Here is a 17,484-nt window from a genome sequence, read left to right on the forward strand (position 1 = left end):
TGACTGAGTGTGTGTGTGTGAGACTGAGTGTGTGAGACTGTCTGTGTGTGTGAGACTGAGTGTGTGTGAGACTGAGTGTGTGAGACTGTGAGTGTGTGAGACTGTGAGTGTGTGAGACTGTCTGTGTGTGTGAGACTGAGTGTGTGTGAGACTGAGTGTGTGAGTGTGTGTGTGTGTGAGACTGTGAGTGTGTGAGACTGTGAGTGTGGATACCGTCCAACCCATTAGTGTGCGAGTCTTGTTGTGTGAAAGCCATTGCTCAGCCCTTCCCTCCTGCTCACTCGCTCGCTCGCTCACTCACTCCCTCTCGCCTGACAGCCCGACAGCCTGCGAGACGCAGACCCCCTCCTCGGGTTTCTCCCCCACCCCCCCAGCAGGTCATTGCCCAGCACATGTGGTGGGGGTGGGGGGGGGTAGACAGCACTTGTTGTGCTGTCTCCGCTGTCTGTTCCTATTAGATGCTCCACCGCTGGACAGGAATCCCAGTGAGTGCCGGACAGTGCGGTATTCCGCCTGCGCTGCCTGGGGTTTAAACACCGATGTGCTGCTGCTGTGGGTGAGGACGAGATATAAACACGAGTTGTTTGTTTGCTGTATGAAAATTCCCCGTCTCCTCCCCCCACACCACACGCTATTTGTCCAAATTCAGTGTAACCCACGTCAGAACTTGGGGCCACACAGTCTAAGCTGACGCTCCAGTGCAGGGCTGGGGGTTGGGGTGGGGGGTGTTACATTGTCGGATGTGCCGTCCTTCAGATGAGACGTTAAACTGAGGTCCCGTCTGCCTGGTCAGGTGGATGTTAAAGATCCCACAACTCTGTTGGAAAAGACAAGAGAGTTTCTCTCTCCAGGTGTCCGGACCGACAATCGCAATATATCCGTCAGTTCACTTTGCGGTTTGTTCTGTGAATGTACGTACACGGTTTGAGCCGTCTCGACGACGAGATAAGGCGAGGATTGTTATTATATTATCATCAACGGAGGCACCAGAGGAGTGAAAGGATAGTTGAGGAGAATTGTCTTCACACGGAGAAGGTGGTGAAGGCAGAGGCCACTGTGGGTTTCAAGGGGGGAAGTGGACAGATCAGTGGAGGATAGAGGTGAGAGGGGGTGGAGGATGGAGAGAGGGAGTGTGTGGGTGGGGTGGGGGGTGTGATGTGTGTTTGGGATGTGGTTGGAGTGCTTGTGTGTGTGTGTGTGTGCGGTGGGGGAGGGGGATGGGGGAAGCGTGGTATTTGTGTGTGCGCGTGTGGAGTATGTGGCCTGCGGGGTGTCTGGCGTGTGCGTGAGGTGAGGCCCGTGTGCGCGGCGCCAACAGCTAATGGGAGCCGACAACCACATCCCAAACACACATCACACCCCCCACCCCACCCACACGCTCCCTCTCTCCATCCTCCACCCCCTCTCACCTCTATCCTCCACTGATCTGTCCACGATCAGCTTCCTTTGTGAAGGGACACGTTGGCAAAGGTTCCCGAGGTGCCAGCCGTGCGGTGCCCACCACACCAGCTCACTGAAGGCTGGAGATCACGTTCACATCAGCCTGAGCCCGGAGCCCGACACCGGGTCAATTCCAGCCCCTTCCCCTGACTCCCAACTTCTCACCCCTCGCCTCTCAGTCAGGAGGTTGTGGGTTCAAACCCCTTCAGGTGAGACGTTAAACCGAGCTTATGGGACATTGCTAAGGGCAACGTGACTGCTATAAACACACAGTCACTACACTCAACAGACATTACGGTGAGACCTTTTAAAGTTACTCCACAGCTGTTTGTGGGACGCTGCTGCCCCCAAAACTGGCTGCGTTTGTCCACAAAATACACAGTCACTTCGCTTTACAGTGTACGTGAATGGCTCTGACACAACCGTGTAATAAGACGCTATATGCGAGGATTATTATTATTATTATATATGATATTAAATGTCAGCCTGGCTCCAGTGGCTCACGTCTCTCTCTCTCTCGTTCTCTCTCTCTCTCTCTCGCTCCCTCTCTCTCTCTCGTTTCTGAGTCAGGAGGCTATGGGTTCAAGCCCCGCGTCAGGACTTGGAATCACGTGGTCTGAGCTGACGCTACAACCTCAACCGAGAGAGGTTGCGTCCTTCAGATGAGACGTTAAACCGAGGTCCCGTCTCCCTGCTCAGGTGGACGTTAAAGATCCCGCGGCTCTATTCCAAAGAGAAGGGAGATTCTCTCTCCCGCTGTGCTGGCCAACAAGCCCTCGAATAAATTTTGGTCACCGAATCCACGACTGTTTGAGGGGACGCTGCTGTGCGCGATCGGCTGCCGCGATTCCCCACAAAATACACACTCAATTCACTTTACATTACATCCTGTGAAGTGCTTTTGAGACGTCACAATGATGTGATGAGGGGCTGTATCGACCGCAATCGACTGACACCCGGATTGCTCCTTACTGCTGGGTAAACGCTCTCTATCCTTATCTCGCTCTGCGTCTCTGCCTCACGCTGCTGTGCTCTGGTGGCCACTGAGATACCTCGGCTGAGGAAGTGAAGTTAATGAGCGTGTGTTGTGGTGGTGAAATTGCCGGCCTGGCTGCCGGCATCGAGGGGGAAATTCAATTTCCATTCTGATTTCCCCGGTGTCGAGTCCTGGCGACCTGCCCCTGACGCACACAATGTCTCCTCTGTCTCTCCTTCCTGCCCAGCCTTGTGACTACAACACTGACGCGCTGCGAACGGGTGTCAGATTCATTGCATTAGGTTTGGTCTGTTGACTGTCGTCTCCAATTTACACTAATGATAATACTGTGATAATCCTGGCATTTGATACAGCGTCTCATCACATCGAGACGGCTCAAAGCGCTTCACAAAATGTACTGTAAGGTGAATTGACTGTATTTTGGGGGTGAAATGCAGCGGCCAATTATACAGCAGCGTGGATTGAGTGACCAAATTATTACTTATTATTTGTTGGAAGGATTATTACTCCGCAAAGTGAGCCACCAATCGAGCAGCGACCGGGTTCCCACTTACTGCTGGTAAACGGAGACGTGTGGAGTAAGGACACTTGGCTAAGGTTTTGCCCGGTCCGGGAATCGAACCCGGGTCCTCTCGCTTGCGAGGCGAGGGCTCGAACCACTACACTATGGGACTCTGCCCTGGAGCACTTCGTGATGAGGAGAGGACAGAGTGTTGTGAGGGGTGAGAGAGAGGTTTCCCTCCCCCGCGTTGTGTCAAATATGAGGATGATTATTATATAATTCTGGGGCACTCTACAGGTGATTTAAATCAGCTTTGGGCTTTAAATCACACATAGAATTAGGTTCCCCCCCCCACCCCCACCCCGCCCCCAGCCCTCCCAATCCCCTCTCCCACACCTCTCTGTTTCCTTCTGAGGGATATGTGTGTCAGTCCGGCTCAGTGCTCGCGCTCTCTCTCACCTCTGAGTCAGGAGGTTGTGGGTTCAAACCCCACGTCAGGACTTGGGAGTCACTCAGTCTAAGCTGACGCTCCAGTGCAGGGCTGAGGGGTGGGGGTGTTGCATTGTCAGAGGTGCCGTCCTTCGGATGAGACACAGTCACTACACCTCACAGTAAATGCCGTGAAGGGCCGTGAAGATGTCCTCCCGATGTGAAAGGCGCTGTATCAAATGTAGTGTGTGTGTGTGTGTGTGTGTTTAGTTTCCCGAGATCCCGGCCCTGATTCCCTGAGTCTCGCTCCGGCTTCAAACTGCTCCGTAAACCCTGTTCCCCTCCACACGCAACAAAGTCCTTCCTGGTGTCTGCCCTGAAATTTCTCTCGTGACCCTGAACCGATGACCTCTGGTCCCGTTGTTTTGTGTCAAAGCGCTTCACAGATAATTACTGTCATGTGCAATGACTGTGTGTTTATGGCCAAACTTGGCAGCCAGTTCGCACACAACAAAGGCCCACGAATAGCCATGATAATAATAATAATAATCTTTACGTTTGATACACGGCCCCTATCGTGTCACTGAGACGTCGCACAGCGCTTCACAGAATACAAGAGGAAAGTTACATTTGTATAGCAACTTTCACGTTGATAATAATAATAATAATAATAATAATCCGTGCATTTGATATAGCGCTTTTCACGTCGGGAGGACGTCCCAAAGCGCTTCACAAAATGTACTGTAAGGTGAATTGACTGTATTTTGGGGGTGAAATGCAGCGGCCAATTAGATACAGCAGCGTGGATTGAGTGACCAAATTATTACTTATTATTTGTTGGAAGGATTATTACTCCGCAAAGTGAGCCACCAATCGAGCAGCGACCTCCTAACCCCCTACCAACCCGCCCGCTCCCTCTGCTCAGTCGGCTCTGGCTGCTCCACGTCCCCCATCCCACCCGCCCCACCATTGGTGGGAGAACCTTCAGCCCCAACCTCTGGAATTCCAAGCTCCAGTCACTCCGCCTCGCCCCCTCCTTAACCTCCTTCAGGTCCAGCCTCAAGACCGTCCTCTTCGAACGTGCCATCGGCCACCCCCCTTCCCCTCCCCTTCCTTACCCCCAACCCAGCTCGGGTCTGCAATGCTATCACTGTTCAGCGCCTTGGGACGTCCTCCCGACGTGAAAAGCACTATACACATGTAATCTTGTTGTTCTTGTTGTTGCTGGTGTCTAAGCAGCTAATACTCAGGCTTGAACCCTTCTGACTCAGAGATGAGAGCGTGGCTCGGTTGACACAGGGGTGAAGGTCTGGTGAGGCTGTGGGTTGGACTAGACCGGGAGGTGGTGGGGGCAGCAAATCCAGGAGGAAATTGCATGGAAATTTGACTAAAAATTAATTGAGAATTTGTTTTTGTTCAGTTGAGTGTGACACATGCAGAAACCCATCATGCTTCAGTTTCCAAACCAAACCAAACCAAACATGTCAACAACAATTGGAAATTCCTGTGTCTGGAATGGAACGCACACTCTCTCCCTGAAGGGACGCACCCTGCTTACCTAATTCTAGAGAGAATTAGGCACAGGTTGGCAAGAACCAAGGCTTGAGGGCCCCAGAGTGTGCGTTGAGGTAACCACTGGAGTTTAAGCAGATGAAACTCCAAAGTTTGCCATTGATATCACCGTCTGGCCAGCTTTCCCGCTGCTTGTCCAGTTAGGACCACTCTACCCGTTAGGGCTTTGGCTGCAGCATTAGCTGTCGCTGAGTGGGAGGATTCCCGGCCCCCAGTGACTGGTCGGCCCTTCCAGGTCCTGCCGATGAGCCGGGCCGGGCTGTGCTGTCACCATCAGGGCCTGGACATACTGTGGAGCTGCCGGGCTCAGGAACTGGACGAGAGACCGTCACCGAGGGGTGGCTCGATTCCCACACTCCATTGCCAAACATGTCACCTTGGAGCCAGTTCAGCTTCAAGGAGACCCCACTTACCTCTCTCCCCCCACCTCCCTCCCCCCGAGCATAATTGAGGGATGTGTGCATTAGTGAGAGAAAGAGAAAATGTAAGATTATTTTTTTAATACCCATCCTCACCCACACCAAATCCCCCGCCCCCACCACCCCAGCCTTGCCTCCTGTCTCCCTGTCTCCCAGTGGATCGATTCCATGCTCCTCGCCCTCCTCCCATAAATCCTTTCATGCGCTTAAAAACAAATGGCAAACTATGTGGTTTTAGCCGTTAGACTCCAGCAGTGACCCCAACACACACCCTGGGGTCCCCAAGACTTGGCTCTTGCCAACCTGTGCCTAATAGTCAGCGCCTTGGGACGTCCTCTCGACGTGAAAGGCGCTATACAAATGTACAAATGTAATCTTGTTGTTGTTGTTGTAATAGTCTCTGGAATTAGGTAAACTGAGTCTGTCCCTCCAACACTATCGCTGGGATTTCCAGGTGTAGGTGGGAGGCCTGGAATTCTCAGTTTGGTTTGGATGCTCCTTAACCTGGTGATGGGCTTCCATGTGTCAGACACTCCCTTATCTCTCTGGTCTCCTCCAGCCTCACTCCCCCCACCTCGGCTAGCTTGGGCCGGCTGTGTGACCTTGCCCTCTCTATGCCACCATAGGTGGCTGAGCTTTCAGTCACTACACCCCAACCTCTGCAACTCCCGGCCTCTCTCCTCTGACTTGCTCCTTCGCTTTCTGTCTTTAAATCCTATTTTAAAACCTACCCCTTTGACTGTGCTTATGGTCACCTCCCCCTCTCTCCACCCCCCCCCCCAACCCTTCCCCTCCACCCCATTCCTCTCTCTCTCTCTCTCGTTAGGTGAGGGTATTGCCCAAATACGGTCACTCCATTTTGCAGTATATTCTGTGAAGCGCTTTGAGACGTCGCAATGATGTGATCAGGATCTGTATCAAATGCAAGGATTATTATTAATAAGTCACGTTGTTGACCAGTATTTCAGCAACGACTTCAAAATATATGGACACACTCCACTGCCCTTCTTTCCAACACCCCCCCCCCCCACCCGACACACGCGCACACTCCCCCCGTTCGCGTGGAGCTCTCCGCCTGTACTGTAAAGCGTAGTGACTGTGCATTTGTAGGCAAACGCGGCAGTCAATATGTGCCAAACTCTCCTCCATCTGTTGTGCAGAGCTGTTTGCTTGTGACCGGCAGCCAGGGACTGTCTCCCGCTGGAGCATTGCCAGGCACATGGCAACAACCTGCCTCGCTGCCTTCCCGCCTGCGTTAGCGTTCGATGGAAAATTCTTTAGACAAACATCCTTTCCTCTGTGGCAGATGCACTTCAGCAAACACAAAAGAGGTGGGAACAACAGAGCGAGAGAGAGAGAGGGAGAGGGAGAGCGAGAGTTTGCACCAGGCTGGAGATCAGGGTTGCATTGGAATTGTGGAACTGGAGCATTAGTGCGGGATTGAACCACCACCACAACAACAACAACCAATTTCACGTCGGGCGGACATCCCAAGGCAGGGATTTGGACATGAGCTGGTGGTTGGGATCGGGGTGGGTGGGGGGGGGTGTGGAGGTGAGGGGTAGGAGGGTGAGCGAGTGCACGGTCGAAGAGGAGGGTCTTGAGATGGGCCTTGAAGGAGGCGAGGGAGGGAGCGAGGTAAAGGGAATGTGGGATGGAGCTCCAGAGGGTGGGGGCAGAGAGGCTGAAGGCCTGATCGACGACAGTTTGTGTTTATACAGGGCCCTTCGCTCTGGATGGCGTCTCTGAGATCTTCTCAGTGACGGAGATTGGCACAGGTCTCGGCCGTGTCCATTATCAACTCGGATGCATCGAAGAAAACTTCACTCCGAAATTAAATTAATAATATCGTTTACAATCGGTACAGAGCCTTTCACGTCAGAAGGACGTTTCAAAGCCCTTCACAGGATTCACTGTAAAGCGTAGTGACTGTGTATTTTGGGGGCAAAACATGGCAGAAAATTTGCGCACAGCAGTATCCCACAAACAGCCATGGAGCGATTGACTGATTTTATTTGGGGGGTTGTTGGCCAGGACAGCAAGAAAGAGAAACTCCCTTCTCTTTTTGGATAGCTCCGCGGGATCTTTAACGTCCACCTGAACGGGCACAGGCGGGACCTCAGTTTAACGTCTCATCAGAAAGGACGGCAGCTCCACAATGGTCTCCCCAACACTTGGGAGTATCGGCCTGGACTGTGAGCTCATTTGTCTCTGTGACTCGGAGGCCGGAGCGTGAGTCAGGCTGACAGGGGTTTGGAGACATCTCCCACAGGGATGGGTTTCTGTGGGTGTCGGAACAAGGAACGTTGGGTATGAATTGGGAGCGTTTCACTGCTTTACATGCGGGTGAGGCGCTCTCTGGTGGCAGGTTGGGTGTAGTTGAGGTGGAGCTCAGTGAGGGCCGGGTCTCTGGCTGGAGCAGATGCTGACTGACTGACGCTTTGTGTCGCGGGGAAGTCTCTCATCAGTCAGGGACAGAACAACTGAGCACTTGGACAAGTGTCGGCTAATCAAAGAGAGTCAGCATCGATTTGTGAAGGGGAGGTCATGTCTGACAAATCCAATTGAATTCTTTGAGGAAGGCACTAACATGGTGGATAAGAGAGTGTCTCCGAATGTCGTCTATATGGACTTCCAGAGCTATTTGATAACGTTTTGCACAAGAAGTTATCAGCAAAAATGGAAGCGCATGGAATCGGAGGTAACCTTGTAATTGGTTGGGAGGCAAGAAACAGAGAGTAGGGATCGAAGGAACATTCTCCGATTGGCGGAACATGACAAGGATTGTTCCCCAGGGGTCTGTACGAGGGCCTCAGCTTTTCCCAGTTCATATATGACTTGGATGAAGTAATAGAGATTTATATCCAAGTTTGAAGATGACACAAAGTTAGGAGGCACAGCAAATTATGTAGATGGGAGTAGGAAGGTAGATTAAGCGAGTGGGCAAAACTGTGGCAGATGGAATTCAACGTGGGGAAGTGTGGGGCCATCCACTATGGTTCCAAAAGTAGCAAAACCGAACATTTTCTAAATGCTGAGAAACTAAGAGCTGTGGAAGAGCAAAGGGATTTGGTGCTCATGTACGCAGATCCCTAAAAACAAACTCACACGTAAGAGAAGGTATCAAAACGGCTGATGGGATGTTGCCCTTTATCTCAAGGGACAGGATTATAAAGGAGAGGAAATGATACGTCAACTATATAGATAGAGCCTTAGTCAGACCTCATCTGGAGACTGCGTTCAGTTTTGGGCACCACCCCACAAATGCCTCTGGAAGTCCATATATTGGCCCTGGAAGGGGTGCAATGAAGATTCCCCAGAATGATACCAGGGTTTCGTTTAAAGGGTTAGATTATGAGGACCAGGCGCATAAACTTGGTTTCTAGTCCCTTTAGAAGATTGAGGGTGATCTGATTGAAGTGTTTAAAAAAATAAAGGGGTTCGATAGGGATAGAAAAAATACTTCCTCTGGTGGGGAATCCAGATTAAGAGGCAGTTTTTCACCCAATGGATAGTGGAACCCCAAAAGGTTGGATCCATTCACCTCTTCAAGACTGAGGTGGATAGATATGTCAGGTCGGGGCATCAAGGGATATGGGGCGATGGCGGGTAATTGGAGTTGAGATTCAGATCAGCCATGATCTTGTAGAATGGCGGAACAGCTCGAGGGGCTGAATGGCCTCCTGTTTCTGTCTCTCTGTGTTGCAGTACCGAGGCTGTGCAGCAGGGGGCAGGAAAACTCCATCAGCAAAGCTCAGTGGGGGCGAGAGAATGGGTGAGAGACTCTCGTTCCGTACACAAACCCCTCCGGAGTTGCTGATGGGCTGAAGGCCGCAGGAGAGCGATGGTCCTCTTTTGAAGGAGAAGAGAATACAGGGATCAGGGAGGCGAGGTGGGGGCTTGGGCGGAGTCCTGTAGCTCAGTGGTGAGCGCGCTCGCCTCGCAAGCGAGAGGATCCGGGTTCGATTCCCGGGCAGAGCGAAAACTTAGGCAACTTCCCTTACTCCACGAGCCTCTGTTTACCGGTTGTTAGTCAATTGATGGATCACTTTTCCTAAAGAAAACAATAATAATTTGGTCACTCAATCCACGGCTGTTTGTGGGCCACTGTGGTGCGCAATTGGCTGCCGCGTTTCGCCCACAAAAATATACAGTCAATTTACTTTACGGTGTATCCTGTGAAGCGCTTTGAGACGTCTCGAAGACATGATAAGGCGCCATAGCAAATGCAAGGATTGTTACTGGTATCATAGACTCGGAGTGTTTTTACTTTGTAAAACTGATAACAACAGCAACAGGTGAGCCAAGGCGCGGCGGGATATAAAGTTAGGGAAAGAGGGGGCGAGGCAGAGGGACTGAGGGAGGGCGTACCTCGAGGTTAGAGGGGTTTCCCCGGACTGTGAGCTCTAAGTCCCCACGTGGGGCCTCAACCCACAACTTTCTATCTCTGTCTCGTCTCAGAGTCACCCCACGCGATAAGGTAATATCTCAAACAACTATAAATAACCAGCCTTGCGCCTCGCACAAGGTCACTGGGGGGGACGGCTCAAAGACCCTCACTGTAGAGTGTAGTGACTGCGTGTGCTGCTCTATGTTAAGTCATGGTGAGGGGCCACTGGTCTGCGTGAGGCTGCGGGTGAATGGGGGAATCGTAAACGGGTCTCCTGTGTGTCTGTGTGAGTGTCTGAGTGTCTTGAGTGTGTGGGTGAGTGTGTGTGTGTGTGTGTGAGGGGGGACTGTGTGTAGTGGGGAGTGTGTGACGGGGGAGTGAGTGAGGGGAGGTGTATGGTGGGGGTGTGTGAGTGAGGGGGGAGTGAGTGTGTGAGTGAGTGGGCGGTGGGGAGAGGGGGAGGACGTTGGTTTTGCTCTGTTTATTGATGGCTAAGTGTTAGTATTGATCCCGTGGTAACTGGTATACAGTCGCTGATCACTGACCCACTTCAGCAATGTCACAGCTACTAACAGCACCGCTCACCCAGTGAAACGAGAGGGGGAGAGGAGAGGCGGCGTAGGGTGGGGGGGGGGGGAGGGGGGGGGGGAGGGGGGGGGGGGGAGGGGGTGGGGGGGGGGAGTTTGAGGTTACACGACCCAAAGTCACGCAGTAAAAGAGGGCTTTCAAGTTGTAAAGGGATGTTATCGTTGTACGTGATATCGCGCCTACAACCATCAAACATCTCAAAGCGCTTCACGGGGTATACTGTAAAGTGTAGTGACTGTGTGTTTCGTGGGCGAAACGCAGCAACCAAGGTTTGAATCATTTGAAGGCACGGTGGGGGGGGATGTGTGTGTGTGTGTGTCTATGGGGGGGGTGGGGGGGGGGGCGCGGGAGTGGAGAAGTGGGGGGCAATCAGAATACCACGGTTACGTACGGACCCAGTTGTTAGCCTTGAGCTGGTGACCTGTTTATCTGGTGACCGCTATCAACACATTGCGCAGATGAAATGTGATGGAGGCACGGCTCGGGTCAGCCTCCATCACATTTCTTTCACTCCCTCCCTCCCTCCCTCCCTCCCTCCCTCCCTCTCCCCCCAAACCCCTGGTCCAGGGTCCTGGCCTGAGCCCTCCCTCCCTGGTGGCTGCCACATTTCGCCCACAAATATACAGTCAATTCACTTTACCGTCTATTCTGGTGAAGCGCTTTGGGACGTCGAGAAGACGTGAAAAGCGCTATATCAAATGCGAGGATTGTTCTTGTGCCAAACGCGAGGACTTTTTAAATCCCTTTTAAAATGTTACACGTGTCCATGAGCTCCCCCTCCCCTCTGAGTTGTCTTCTCTCAAGACAGTGGCTAGAACTGCAGAGTCCCGATAAAACACAGTCACTACACTACACTTTTTACTAATTTCCCCTGGTGTGCTGGGGGGCTTCCAGGTCGCACACCAGACCCCCCCACACACACCCCCCACCCACTCCCTCCTCTCTCCCTTGGGCTTAAAAATATCTGTTTCCTCAGTGCGGACACCTGAGACAGTGCGGATCGATTCAGAGCAGGAAATAAGGCGAGAATTCCCGAATGTGTATTCACTGATAGTGCAGGAACAGTACAGCCCCTTTGTTCCCTCCCTCCCTCCCTCTCTCCCTCCCTCTCTCCCTCCCTCCCTCGCTCCCTCGCTCCCTCCTTCCTTCTCTCCCGCATGTAAATGGTTCGTTAGATCACAGTTAGAATATTGTGCCCAGTGTAGGTCAGACCACTTCGGGGACGATCGAGGGGCAGCAGAGCCGACTTACCGGGATGACACGAATAACAATCCTCGCATTTGCTACAGCGCCTTATCAAGCGGTCGAGACGCCTCGAAGCGCGTCACGGAATGCACTGCGAAGCGTAGTGACTGTGCGTTTTGTGGGCGAAACGCAGCAGCCGGTTGCGCACAGCAGTGCCCCCCACAAACAGCCACGAAGTTAGCGCTAAATTTTAAGTAGGAGATTGTTGGCCAAGACACCAGGAGAGAGAGAGAGAGAGAGAGAGAGAGAAACTCCCTCCTCTTTTGAATCGCGCCGCGAGAGCTTTAACATCCACCCGAACAGGACCTCGGGTTAACGTCATCCAGAGGACGGCACCTCTGACAATACACCCCCCCCACCCCCCACCCCCCCACCCCCAGCCCTGCACTGGAGCATCAGCTTAGACTGTGTGGGTTCAAAGTCCCGAGGTGGGAGGTGGGTCTTGAACCCACAAACTTCTGACTCAGAGATGAGGGTATTACACACAGACCCCTGAGCAATAAAAGCAGTAATGGACGTGGGGAGAGAGGGTGGGGGGGAGTGAGAGGAGGGGTGGGGGGGGGGGGGGGGGTGGCTGGGTGTTGAGGAAGGAGTCAGTCACACCGGCTGCGGAGCAGATGATCCTCTGTTACTCCGGATCGATGTGCGTCCTCCGTCCACTGCCGGGAGCAATGGGAGCAGATGTGGGTCAGTCAGCGCTGGGTGAGGGTTGGCTATTGATCTCCGCGCTCTCCCCTCAGCTCAGAGAGATAGCGGCCGGTCGGGGACGGTGGGGGGGGTGGCGGGGGGGGGGGGGGTGGTCAGAGAGCTTCCTGTGAAGCTCACTGTGGTTCAGGCTGAGCCACTCCTCTGATAAGATGATATACTGTGTTTATAATACACTTTACAGTGTGAAGCGCTTTGAGACGTCTCAATGACGTGATCAGGCGCTGTATGAAGTGCAGGGATTATTATTATCACAGTTTTGCCCGCGCTTCACCAACGACAAGGTACGGTGTAGTATTTAACACCGACCTCTGCATTTCATACAGCACTTCCCACAAACACAACAAACCGCCACTGTTTACCGGCAGTCAGTGGGAACCCGGCTGTCAGTGGATTGGCGGATTGCCTTTCCGGGGGTAATAATCCCTTCAAAAATAATAATAATAATACTAATTTGGTCACTTCGATCCACGACCGGTTGTGGGGACGCCGCTGAGCGCAGTTGACTGCCGTGTTTCGCCCATAAAATATACAGTCACTACACTTTACAGTCTATCCTGTGAAGCGCTTTGAGACGTCTCGAACACGTGATAAGGGGCTGTCTCAAGTGTAAGGATTATTATCGTTGACTTGGACTACACAGGTGGAAGGCAGGTGACTGAAGGCGAGTGTGGCAGCCAATTTGCACACAGCAACATACCCCAAAGAGCTGTGAAGCGAGTGACTGAGAGAGAGAGAGAGAGAGAGAGAACGCGAGTGGAGGGAGGCAGAGGCGGGTGGGAGGGAAGGACGGAGAGAGTGAATGAGGGAGAGGAATGGAGAGTGAGTGAGGGAGATAAGACAGTGATAGAGGGAGGGAGAGGGATAGTGAATGAAGGAGGGTGGGAGTGACTGAGAAGGAGGGAGTGAGCGAGATAGAGAGAGCGAGTGAGTGAGCGAGTGAGTGAGTGAGCGAGTGAGTGAGCGAGCGAGTGAGCGAGTGAGCGAGTGAGGGAGTGAGCGAGCGAGGGAGCGAGTGAGCGAGTGAGCGAGTGAGCGAGTGAGCGAGTGAGTGAGTGAGCGAGTGAGCGAGCCAGAGAGAGAGAGAGAGAGAGGTGGAGTTTCTGCGTGTTGGTTGCTATGCCTTTGGAGAGAGAGCGCGGATCATATTTCACTCCCCAACGCCGGCCAAAACAATATCGAGCTGCTCTAACTGCTCAGCCTACCTGCCTCCCCCCCTCCTCCCTCCCTCCCTCCCTCCGTCCCCCTCTCCCTCCCCCCTCTCTCGCTCCCTCTCTCGCTCACTTCCTCGTCCAGTACAGTAGTTCCTGTTTCTCACTATCCTGTGGTTCCTGGAGTCGAGGGGAAGGTGTGAGTGGGATTGAAAGCCGCAGCGATAACTTGCTGCTGAGCGGGACTGAGATCGCCCTGCGGCTCGGGGTGGGGGCCTGAGTGGGGCTCGGGGTGGGGCTGGGGCTCGGGGTGGGGGCCTGAGTGGGGCTCGGGGTGGGGCTGGGGCTCGGGGTGGGGCTGGGGGTGGGGCTGGGGCTCGGGGTGGGGCTCGGGTGAGGCTGGGGCTCGGGGTGGGGCTGGGGCTCGGGGTGGGGCTGGGGCTCGGGGTGGGGCTCGGGGTGAGGCTGGGGCTCGGGGTGGGGCTCGGGGTGGGGGCTGGTGGGGCTGGGGCTCGGGGTGGGGCTGGGGCTGGGGTGGGTGGGGCTGGGGTGGGGCTGGGGTGGGGCTGGGGCTCGGGGTGGGGCTGGGGTGGGGCTGGGGCTGGGGTGGGGCTCAGGGTGGGGCTGGGGCTCGGGGTGGGGGTGGGGGTGTGAGGGCAGGAGCTGGAGGGCAGCCCGGGGCTGATTGGGGGACGGGGTTCTCTGGGCACTGACCGGCTGTTGGGACGATTGAAGCAGATCAGCAACCTGCGGCCTGAGAGCTCACTGGGCATCTCACACACAGGGGAGAGTCCTCACACTCACTCTCACACACTCACACTCACTCTCACACTCACGCTCACGCTCACACTCACTCTCACACACTCACACTCACGCTCACACTCACACTCACTCTCACACACTCACAGTTACTCTCACGCTCACTCTATCACACTCACTCTCACACTTACTCTCACACTCACACAGTCTCGCACTCACTCTCACACTTACTCTCACACACTCACAGTTACACTCACTCACACACTCACATTTACTCTCACACTTACTCTCACACACTCACACTTACTCTCACACTTACTCTTACACACTCACGCTTACTCTCACACACTCACACAGACCCTCACACTCACACACGGACTCACTCACACTCACTCACTCGCACCCACACGCATACAGCAGACAGTAGAGTTCACTGAGTTACACACACACACACACACACACAGGGCGGGTACCCTGACCCACAGGGTGAGGTTGAGGGCTGGGGGTGAGGGGTGAGGGCTGGGGGTGAGGGGTGAGGGCTGGGGGTGAGGGCTGGGGGTGAGGGCTGGGGGTTGGGGGTGAGGGCTGGGGGTGAGGGGTGAGGGCTGGGGGTGAGGGCTGGGGGTGAGGGCTGGGGGTGAGGGGTGAGGGCTGGGGGTGAGGGCTGGGGGTGAGGGCTGGGGGTGAGGGGTGAGGGCTGGGGGTGAGGGGTGAGGAGTGGGGTTTCCAGGGACAAATGGACAGACAGACCAACTGGTTGGGGTTTTGGGGTTGAGATGAAGGCAGTTTCTCACCAACTGAGGCTGGAGATGTAAATGGGGGCAGAACCTTAAGTCGCTCCTCAGCTGTGTCCCCCCCCCCCCCCCGGACTATTAACCCCCTCCGGGCTGGGAGCCATGAGGAAGGAGAGTGGAGGGTCGAGGGGTCTGGGGCTGCCCCGGGCCCTGAGTTGGCTCGGCCTCTCGTCGCTGACCGGGCAGAGGAGGAGGTTGTTTGGCAGCGATGGGGAGCTCAGCCCCCGGGGGGCAGGTAAGCCCCTCTCTCTCTCGCTCTCGCTCGCTCACTCGCTCACCTCTAACCTCAGGTAAAGCACAAAACGTAAACTGGTCACTCGCTTCACGGCTGTTTGGATGTCCTCCCAATGTGGGGAGCGCTGAGCAATCTGTACAATGCCATTTGTTGTTGTGGTTCATGGGAAGTCCCTGTATGCAAACTGGTTACTGTGTGTGTGCGCTGTACAGGACAGGTGCTGTGTGTGTGTGTGTGTGTGCGCTGTACAGGACAGGTGGTGTGTGTGTGAGTGAGTGCTGTACAGGACAGGTGCTGTGTGTGTGAGTGTGTGTGTGTGCGCTGTACAGGACAGGTGCTGTGTGTGTGAGTGTGTGTGTGTGCGCTGTACAGGACAGGTGCTGTGTGTGTGTGTGTGTGTGTGTGCGCTGTACAGGGCAGGTGCTGTGTGTGTGTGTGTGTGTGCGCTGTACAGGACAGGTGCTGTGTGTGTGTGTGTGTGCGCTTTACAGGACAGGTGCTGTGTGTGTGTGTGTGTGTGTGTGCGCTGTACAGGGCAGGTGCTGTGTGTGTGTGTGTGTGCGCTGTACAGGACAGGTGCTGTGTGTGTGTGTGTGTGCGCTTTACAGGACAGGTGCTGTGTGTGTGTGTGTGTGTGTGTGCGCTGTACAGGGCAGGTGCTGTGTGTGTGTGTGTGTGTGCGCTGTACAGGGCAGGTGCTGTGTGTGTGTGTGTGTGTGTGCGCTGTACAGGACAAGTGCTGTGTGTGTGAGTGCTGTACAGGGCAGGTGCTGAGCGAGTGAGTGAGTGTGTGTGTGTGGGTGTTTGTGTATGTGTCCTAATTTACCGCCCCCCAAAATCCTCTCCCACCTTCATCTCTGACATCTCCAGCCTCGTTGCTTCCCTCTGCCTCAGCGTCTCGGATGTCATCACCACTGACAAGGCCATCTCTCGCGACCATTTCATTTCCCTCAACTCCCATATCCCTCTCACCACTGCCTCCAAACCTACCACGGTCTTCTACCGCCGGTGGAAGAAGATCTCCCCGCAATCCCTCTCCGCTGCCCTGGAGTCCTCTGATCTCCTCCCCCTCTGGCCCACCTCTCGCACCAACCCACTCGCTGTGCTCGCTCTTCTCCACAGTGCCCTCTCCACCAAACTCGACCCTGTTGCTCACCTCCCGAACTATCTCCTATTCCCGATCCTCACCCTGGTTCACCAGCCACCAGCTACCTCCGCTCACTTAAGGCCCAGGTGCGGCTGCCGAATGCACTTGGCTCAAATCCAACCTAACGGACCATCGGCACATCTGGCTAGACGTCATCAAAACCTCCCGCTCCGCTCTCGTCTCGGCCAAATCGTCCTTCTGTTCCAGGTTAACCCTGGAGGCGAAGGGCAACCCCAGGCTCCTGTTCTCCACCACCAACCGGCTCCTCCGCCCTCCTCTCCACGCCTCGCAGATACTTTCCTCCGACTCACACCGCGAGAAGATGCTGGACTTCCTCGAGTCCTGCCTTTCACACCACCTCCACTTCGTCGCAGCAAACGGCTTCCCCTGCAGCCCCCGCACCATCTCGTGCGGTGTTCCTCAGGGCTCTGTCCTCGGTCCCCTCCTCTTCACCCTCTACGTGCTCCACCTTGGCCATTCCATGGCTTTGCCCCCCCCAACCTCTCTGACCTGCTGACTCCCTACCAACCTGCCCTCACCCCCAACCCTCACCCTCAGCGGGCTCCGACCTGCTCCACGTCTCCCGCTCAACCATCGGTGGCCGAGGTTTCAGCCTCTCTGTCCCCACACTCTGGAACTCCATCCCACGGTCCCTTGGCCTCGCTTCCTCCCTCACCTCCTTCAAGGCCGGTCTCAAGACCCTCTTCTTCGGTCGTGCCTTCGGTCGCCCTCCCACCCCTCTGCCTTCCCTCAGCCCTCCCCCACCCCTCCCCCACGCTCGGGTCCTGACCCCGGACCTTCCCGGCCGTGGGACATCCTCCCGACGTGAAGGAGCTCTGTAAATGTAATCTTGTTGTTGTGAGTGTGAGTGAGTGTGACGTACAGGGTGAGTGCTGTGTGTGTGTGTGTGTGAGAGTGAATTTGTGAGTGAATGTGTGTACGAGTGAGTGTGTTGTTGTGAGTGTGAGTGAGTGTGACGTACAGGGCAGATAGTGTGTGTGTGTGTGTGAATGTGTACAGGGCGGGCGTGCGTGTGAGTGTGTACAGGGCGGGCGTGCTTGTGAGTGTGTACAGGGCGGGCGTGCGTGTGAGTGTGTACAGGGCGGGCGTG

The sequence above is a fragment of the Callorhinchus milii genome, unplaced genomic scaffold (genome assembly GCF_018977255.1).
Source record: "Callorhinchus milii isolate IMCB2004 unplaced genomic scaffold, IMCB_Cmil_1.0 Scaffold3, whole genome shotgun sequence".
NCBI lineage: Eukaryota > Metazoa > Chordata > Chondrichthyes > Chimaeriformes > Callorhinchidae > Callorhinchus > Callorhinchus milii.